The sequence below is a fragment of the Ceratotherium simum genome, chromosome 24 (assembly GCF_057802395.1).
Source record: "Ceratotherium simum simum isolate JZ-2026a chromosome 24, ASM5780239v1, whole genome shotgun sequence".
NCBI lineage: Eukaryota > Metazoa > Chordata > Mammalia > Perissodactyla > Rhinocerotidae > Ceratotherium > Ceratotherium simum.
This window is the reverse complement of record NC_141923.1, coordinates 31,418,026-31,427,082: the sequence shown is the minus strand read 5'-3', so window position 1 is coordinate 31,427,082 and position 9,057 is coordinate 31,418,026. Positions and strand designations below refer to the sequence as shown.

The following is a 9,057-nucleotide window of genomic DNA, read 5'->3' as shown; positions in this document are numbered from 1 at the left end:
AAAAACTACCAACCCAATTAAAAAATGGGCAAAAGACCTGAACAGACATTTCTCCAAAGAACATATACAGATGGTCAACAGGAACATGAAAAGATGTTCAACATCATTAACTATCAGGGAAAGGCAAATCAAAATTACAATGAGATATCACCTCTCGCCTGTCAGAATGGCTATAATTAACAAGACAGGAAACACCAAGTATCGGAGAGGACGTGGAGAGAAGGGAACTCTCATACACTGCTGGTGGGAGTGTAAATTGGTGCAGCCACTATGGATAACAGTATGGAGATTCCTCAAAAAATTAAGGATAGAACTACCATACGATCCAGCTATTCCACTGCTGGGTTTTATCCAAAGAACATGAAAATACCAATGTGTAAAAATACATGCACCTCTGTGTTCATTGCAGCATTGTTCATAATAGCCAAGACTTGGAAGCAACCTAAGTGCCCATCAAGGGACGAATGGATAAAGAAGCTGTGGTATATATACACAATGGAATACTACTCAGCCATAAGAAATGATGAAATCCAGCCATTTGTGACAACATGGATGGAAATTGAGGGTATTATGCTAAGTGAAATAAGTCAGAGGGAGAAGGTCAAATACCATATAATCTCCCTCATAAGTAGAAGATAAAAACAACAACAAACACACACATAGAGACAGAGATTGGATTGGTGGTTACCAGAGCGGAAGAAGGGAGGGAGGAGGGTGAAACGGATGATTAGGCACATGTGTGTGGTGATGGATTGTAATTAGTATTTTCGTGAACATGATGTAATCTATGTAGAATTAGAAGTAGAATGATATATACCTGAAATTTATACAATGTTATAAACCAATGTTACTGCAATAAAAAAAATAAAAATAATTAAAAAAAGTATATGCTCATTTGCATCTCCACAATTATAAAGCCCAGGTTTAAAATAAGCATCTAAGTACATCCTATACTTTTTAAATTGCCCACAGCTTACTTGTTATGCTTTTGCAAGTACCATCTTCTTTTTTATAAAATTGCACCTAAGAGGTAGTGAGCATGCATTCAACTAGCATAAGCATATGCTCACGTACACATGTGGGCAGTGCTCAGGAAAAGTGGCCCACACCCAAGCCATCGCCATGGCCACGCGCCAACAGTCACCCTGCAATTATTTAGATCACCTTACCTCAAAGAGTCTCTATTAGTCAGGGTTCTCTAGAAAAACAGAACCTATGGGGTATATATAGATATATAGAGAGAGATTTATTGTTAGGAATTGACTCAGGCAATTCTGGAGGCTGAGAAGTCCCACGATCTGCTGTCTGTGAGCTGAAGGCCCAGGAAAGCTGGTGATGTAGCTCGAGCCCAAACCCAAAGGCCTGAGAACCAGGGGAGCTGATAGTCTTAAACCCCTGCTTGAGTTTGAAGGCCTGAGAATCAGGACTGCTGATGTCTGAGGGCAGGAGAAGATGGATGTCCCAGCCGAAGCAGAGAGCAAATTCCCCTTCCTCTGCGTTTTTGTTCTATTCAGGCTCTCAACACATTGGAAGATGCCCACTTGCATCGGTGAGGGTGCTTTTCTTTTTTTGTTGTTTTTTGGTGAGGAAGATTGGCCCTGAGCTAACATCTGTGCCAATCGTCCTCCATTTTGCATGTGGGACGCTGCCACAGCATGGCTTGATGAGTGGTGTTTAGGTCTGGGCCCGGGATCTGAACCTGTGAACCCCAGATTGCTGAAGTGGAGTGTGAGAACGAGGGTGCTCTTCTTTACTCAGTCTGCTGACTCAAATGCTAGTCTCTTTTGGAAACACCCTCACAGACACACGCAGAAATAATGTTTTACCAGCCATCTTGGCATCCCTTAGCCCAGTCAAGTTGACACACAAAATTAACCACCACAGGGGCTGATTCTTGATCTTCTCAGGGGGCATCAGTGTTCTCAGTTTGCTCACTGGTAAAAACAGTACATAACCTGGGTAAAGACAGCATTCTGCGTACTGGCCTTTTAGAGAAAGTTGAAAGCTTGTGCCAGCACATATGTGAATGTGATCTCAGCTGCGACAAAGTGCTCACTAAAATTTTCAGGCAGAGAATGAAACTGTTGTTTGTCTTTGCAGAGAAAACAAACAAAGACTTGTGGCAAAGGTAAATGCATAAATGAGTGAACGATTTCATTGCGGAGCTTGATGATAAAAAGAAGAAAAAAAAAAAAAGTGACTCACGAACTTGCATTTGCGGCGGATACTCTTTTCAAGCCTGAACATTCTCATTCAACACAAAGGCAAAAATAAACATTTTTAATTGCACTTGATTTGATCACAAATAAAGATGAAGTTTGAGAGTCGGATAAAGGCAGTTGACTGTGAGGACTATGAGTCATTTAAGACTCACTAATTACCTGCACTCCAGATTACCTCCATCCTGCATACAGCGTTGAAAGAGCCCCACAGTGCTCGCTTCGGCAGCACATATACTAAAAAATTGGAACGATACAGAGAAGATTAGTATGGCCCCTGCGCAAGGATGACATGCAAATTTGTGAAGCGTTCCATATTTTTTTGTGACAACATGGATGGACATTGAGGGTATTATGCAAAGTGAAATAAGTCAGAGGGACAAGGTCAAATACCGTATGATTTCCTTCATTAAGTAGTAGATATAACAACAATAAACAAACACATGGAGACAGAGATTGGATTGGTGGTTACCAGAGGGGACGGGGGGGAGGGAGGAGGGTGAAAGGGATAATTCGGCACATGTGTGTGGTGATGGGTTGTAATTGGTATTTGAGTGGTGAACATGATGTAATCTATGCAGAAATAGAAGTATAATGATGTACACCTGAAATTTTTACAATGTTATAAACCAATGTTACTGCAATAAACAAAAAAACAAAAAAAAGAAAGAGCCCCACAGAAGCAGCTTCACAACAACTTGTGACATGAGCACTTGACCTCTTAACAAAGACACATTTATTGAGTTTGTATCAACTGAGTTTCAGTAGCCTGAAAATATTGTGCTGCATACCTCTTAGGTGTAATTCTGGCCTCTCTCCTCAGTAGCTCCAGGGACGTTTGTTTAAGCTGTTTAAAAACAGAAGTTTTAGCTATTATATCTGTAAATCTGGTTTATAAATGTTATGACACAAAGACAGAGAAGAGAAATTGCTCCGATGGTGAATGCTTCGAGGGCTGTGTGCGGCCCCCTGCGGCGCCCTCAGCTCCTGAAGCCCAGAGCCCCGCCCCCTGTCCTGTTGACGCAGCCCGTGGTTTCCACGGCTCAGCTGCATTTCCCCTGCTGCTTCCTCTGTCGTTTTCAAACTTGGGTAAGCAGCTCGCACGATGATCACTTCCTCTTTGTGATGTAGTGAAAGGAGTTCTTATTGACCCGGAAGTTCTTTGCAAAGTGCTCTTTAAAGTCTTTTTGGCCCAATTCGCAGTTTATATGGTAGGTACTTGATAGACGCTGGCTGTTGAACGTTGCTCAGCTGCTGGGTTTTGTGGGCTTCCCACGTAGGGTACTCGGGCTCTCGTGCCAGTGTTTGAAAAGCGTTCTTTTCATTGTGGTACTCTTCTTTGACTTTGCTGGTTTTGAGTGCGTGGTATTTTTGGTCTCTGGCACGTTCTTTTTCCTGGGTTTCCAATAAGTGGCCTTTTAAATAGTCTCTAGGCTTCCTGTGGGTTTATTTGCTTGTTGTTGTTTTTTTAATCTTGTCTTGTAACTCTTCCTTTACATTTTTTCCCCTAACTAGTGTCCACATAGTGTCAAATTTCACTTTTCTAACATCGAATATCTATGCAATGGAGATTCTTGGTTTTCTCTCTCCCTGTGGGTAGTGGGGGAGGGGGAGGGGTGGGGTTGAAAGGAGAGAACTAACGTTTATTATATACACAGTATAGACTCTACATGTAATTTTATTTAATCCACAAATGCTTATGCCCAAGATTATTTGTAATAACAGCCAATATTTACTGAGCATTTACCACTTTACTGAAGACCCAGTTTTTGCTAAGTGATTTGCGTGTACTATCTCATTTGATTTTCATGACAACTCTATGGGGTAGATTATGTTATTCCCACCATTTTAATGTAAGGAAGCTGAGGTTCAGAGAAGCCAAGTGACCTGCCCAAGGTCACACGGCTGGTAAGTGGCAGAAGTGGGCTTCACACTCAGTTCAAAGCTTTGGCCAATGTGCACTTGGGCATCCTGTTAGCAGATGCTGCCGCCTGGATTCACGACCGGGTGGCTATGCTCCTTCCACTGCAGCACCCCTGCCTCCTTCATCATCACATGTGATTAAATTCAACTTCAGAGTGTGTAACTTAATAGTCTTGCGACTACTGGCCCATGGTGAAAAGGTAATATCCCTACAGTGCCTCTAAAAATGTCTAAAGCCACGATATGACTGAACAACTGCAGGCATAAATGAATATTAAAAAAGATAGTCATATGATCTGGTTTATACTGAATTTTGAATAATTTGCAATGGGTTAGATGCTATTTATAGGCTCTTTTTGTACAGGATACAAAAGATTCACCAGCCCTGTTTTAGCCTGACCACATTCCCACTGGCCCATATTGGCCACATCTGTGAAACGGAGAAATTGAGCTTTTAAAGGATTCCAATTCCTTCATTCATGTATTCATTCATTCCCTCATTCATTCAACAAATGTTATATTTATTAAGTTCCAACAGTGTGGCAGGCACTGTTGTAGGTAATGTGGTAATGTGTAGGTAATAAACTGAACAAGACAGATGAAGTCCCTGTCCTCTTGGATTGTATTCTAAGGGTGACAAGAGCCATTGGAAGGTTTAAGCAAGGGCTCATGAACTGTTCTAATGTATGTTTTAAAAGGATCACTGGCTGCTGGAGGGCAAGAGCGGAGGGAGGTAGACTAATGGAAGGATTTTGTAGTGGTCTGGGCCAGAAATCTTGGCGGCTTGGATGATCAAGGGTAATAGAAGTGGAAAGGGTGAGAAGAGGCTGAGGTCAGGATACATTTTGAAGGCACAGCCGATGTGATTTTGCCAACAGATGAGCTGTGGGGAGTGAAAGAGAGAGTTGAAGATGGTGCCGAGTCTGGGCTGGGCAGCTGGATGCACGGAAATGCCATCTTCTGTCTATGGGAACCCTGTGGGAGCAGCAGGTTAGAGACTTCTGTTTTGACTACTTTAAGTTCGACATGTCCATCAAGTGCATTTCCGGGAGCCATGTCAGGGAGGTTGAGGATGCGTGGGTCTGGAGCTCAGGGGGAAAGTCAGGTACTCTTGGCGGTTCACTTCCCCACCCCATCCCAGGTCATTCAGAGGTAGACAAACTGGGACCAGAGCTAAGGTTTCCCGCTTCTTCCATTCGGCAGCGATTGGCCCCACCTCACATGGACCTGGAGGAGACACATGTGGTTTCCCTGGCATGCCCTCCTCAGAGGCACCTGACCCCCTCAGTGCTCCTCACATTTCCACAGAAGAAATTCTCAAGATAGAGGATGTTGCTCCCAAGGCTCTGGAAGGGGGTGCCCAAGGGCCAGCTGGAAGACAATGTGCTAGATTACTTCTCTACCACCATTCCGCTGCCTAAATCTGTGGTATAATGATAGTCAGTAATTTGTGGTGTTCACAGGGGCTGGGCACTGTTCTAAGCACTTTAATATATCATTAATCCTCACAACAATCCCACGTGGAAGGCACTCATTAAGTCCATTTCACAGACAGCACACTGAGGCACAGAGATGGCATGTAACATGAGGCTACCAGGCTGGCCTGGCCTGCCCTCCGTTCTGCTGGTCCTGATGAGGTCCCCCCTCCTCACACCTGCCTCTCACCCTAGCCCCGTTCACCTTCCTAGTTGAAGCCTGGTGCAGGTGGTGGGCTTTCTGCTTAGTGCTCAGGGTCTGGTTACTCTCTCTCACTCCTGTAGAGCTGACGGAGCCCCGGCCCAGCCCTCTGCTATGGGGTCTTCAGTCACATCCTGGTGGAGAAAAGGCGAGGCCCACTTCTCTGCTTGACCTCTGAAGCACCTCAAGAAATCTCCAGAGTTTGCCTACAAGGTGTGACTGAGGAAGTTTCCAGTCCCAGGAACAGAAAGCCGCATGGTTTCCTGTACTGCTTAGAGCTCATCGCCTGGATGGACCAGTGCAAAAGCTTCCCGGCTGACCCTCTTGTTTCTGCTGGATCACTTCTCCTTTTGGGTCTTTTAGTAGCATATAAACATTTTCTTCATGTATCCTTGTACACTTTTGGTCAAGTTTATTGCTAGGTATTTTATCTTTTTTTGTAGTCTCTTAAATTAAAAAAAAATTTTCCGCTATATCTACTAACTAGTTGCTGTTTTATATATATATGTATACACACACACATATATAAATATATATGTGAAAACAACTGATTTTGTATGTTTATTTTGTATCCCACTAGGATACTGAGCTCTTACTGTTAGCAGTGAATTTTCAATTGATTTTCTTGGGTTCTATAGATATAGAGTAATATTTTCAAATAATGATAATTTCAGCCTCTTTTAAAACATGTTTTATGCTTTAATTTCTTACTCTTTTCTGACTGTGTTGGCTAGTACCTCCAGGATAATATTAAATAATGGTGGTGATAGCCAGCCTACTTGCTGCTTCTTGAGTTTAGTGTGACTGCCTCTCGTCCTCCCTATTAACTCTACTCTAGGCATGAAATAGATCATGTTGAGAAGGATCCATATATTCCTACTTTATTGTGTGTTTTGATCAAGATTGGTACATTGATTTTGTCAAATGTCATTTGAGTGTCTGTGAAGATGATTACATGATTTTCTCTTTAGAGCTATTAGTATGATAAATTATATTAATAGTTTTCCTAATATTGAATCATCTGGGCATTCCAGGAATGAACTCCACTTGTCATGATATATTGTTTTAAATGACCTGTTGAATTTAGAGTGGATATCCATACATGAGACTGATCTATCGTTGGTTTGTTTTGTACAAGCAAGCTTTGACAGATTTTATTATTATCATGTGGTTTCATACAAGGAATTTGAACATTTTCCATTCTCTCAAACAGTTTGTATTAGAATTATCTGTTCTTTGAGGGTTTGGTAGAATTTCTCTATGGAACTCCCTGATGCCATCTTGGGGGTCAACTCTGACAACTTTCTCTCCTTTTCCTACAGAATAGGCCTCTTTTGTTATTCTCCTTCTTCTGGGTTAGTTTTATTAAGTTATATTTTCTTAGAGAACTGCCCATTTCATTCATATTAACATGTTGTGATTCTCTTAATTTCCTCTGTATCTATGGTTACTGTCCACTTATTTATCATTCTGTGTCTATGTACATTTGCCCTTTCTCTCCTGACTGGGCTAGCTAGCGGTTTGTTGGGAGAGCCAGATAATTAGCTGCAAAGAGCCTTATGTCATTTTATAGCTTGAGGTATCTTAGTAATTATCTAGTCATACCCCTCACTTTACGAATAGTAAAACTCAAGATACTAGTCTTCTCCAAGGTCATACAGAATTAAATTTCTTAACAGCCAAATCAATGCTATATCTGTTATGCTTACCTTGAGAATAAATTGGAGTGCTAATAAGAAAGTAGACAAGGAGTTTAAATGTATCAAAACTTTCTTGGTAGAAAGAATGCATTTTATAAATCTCAAGGTAAATAACAAAAGTATTATGAAAATTAAAGCACTATTTGAGAAGAGTTACCAAGGGAGTGGACTAGGAGGTGTGTTGAGAGTACAAGATGTTTATTAGGGAATGCTGCTGGAACCCAGAGCTGTAGAATGGAGGGGAGGGAAGCAGGAGTGGGCAGAGGGAGAAGTGATGCAGGTCCAGTGACAACCTCTGGTGACTTCTTGGGCAACTCTAGGCTAGAATGTCCCTTCAGAGTTGTCCCCCACCAGGCTGGATGGCCAAGCCTCTATTCCTGCTTCAGACGGTAGTGGATGTGGACCACTCCAGAAGGGCTGTGAGCTCGAGTGCATCTGCCTAAAGACACATCCTCCAAAAAGAACTCACTCGTCATAAATCCCCTCCCTGGGAGTTTCATCAACCAGGGAAGATTGACTCTGATCACAGCAGCAGAGACTAGAAGTCGACACCACCCAGACACACTTTGTCACAAACTATCATACCTCCCATCTGATCTTCAAAAGGCCCGTTCATCTTCCCCCAAAACCATTTACTCTCGCCTAAGGGAGAGTACCCCCCTACCTCCCTTCTCCCCTTTCCCCGTTAAGATGGTGTTTAATTCTGAATTCTAAGCCACCTCAGGGAGTTACTTAGTTTTCCCTGGGTATCTCCCATATACATGATAATAAACTTCTGTTTGTTTCTCTCTTGTTAATCTGTCTTTTGTTACAGAGATCTCAGCTAAGAACTCAAAAGAGTAGAAGAAAAATTATTTTTCCTCCCCTACACTTCATAGTACTTCATACATTTTGCAATTATTTGTCTCTTCTCTTCTTCTCTCTCTCCTTCCTTTCTTCCTTCTTCCTTTTCCTTTTCTCCCTCCTTCCCTTCCATTTTCTCTCTCTCTTTCTATAAGCTTTAGGAGGACACAGCTGAAGGAATTGTGATTATCTTGTTCTTTGTCTTCAACACCTAACACAGTGCCTGTCATTAATATGTGCTCAGTAGGCAGTTGTTAAGAGAATGAATACATTAATAAGTGAAGGTTGTTTTCACGTGTGGTGTCATATTTCAATAGGGAAATTCATTGGGCCTCTTGTTTGCATTGGAGAACAAACAGGTTAGAAGGAGGTCTGGAGACCATTTCTTAGAAGGGTTGGTTATAAGAACAAGGGATATTTCATTTCAGAAAAAAGAAAAGTTTGGAGATAGATATTAATAGCCTTCAAATATAGGAAGTTTAATCTTCTAGAAAAGTGTTTTTCATCATAAGAATCATCTGAGAAGCTTGTTAAAAATATGAAATCCCAGGGGCCAGCCCAGTGGTGCCGTGGTTAAGTGTGCGCTCTGCTTCCGTGGCTGGGGGTTAGCAGGTTCGGATCCCGGGTGCACACCGATGCACCGCTTGTCAAGCCATGCTGTGGCGGCGTCCCATATAAAGTAGAGGAAGATGGGC

At 42.2% G+C, this 9,057-nt stretch overlaps 1 long non-coding RNA gene and 1 other non-coding gene across 2 annotated transcripts; both read left to right on the top strand.

The window, feature by feature from the left end:
* The first annotated feature begins 2,432 nt into the window (after window positions 1-2,432).
* Window positions 2,433-2,541, top strand: LOC147913919 (U6 spliceosomal RNA). Its single transcript, XR_015556226.1, has one exon. It is a non-coding gene; the product is annotated as a U6 spliceosomal RNA (small nuclear RNA).
* Window positions 2,542-3,306: 765 nt separating this feature from the next.
* Window positions 3,307-6,355, top strand: LOC147913918 (uncharacterized). Its single transcript, XR_015556022.1, has 3 exons — window positions 3,307-3,430; window positions 5,021-5,132; window positions 5,903-6,355. It is a non-coding gene; the product is annotated as an uncharacterized LOC147913918 (long non-coding RNA).
* Window positions 6,356-9,057: the final 2,702 nt, after the last annotated feature.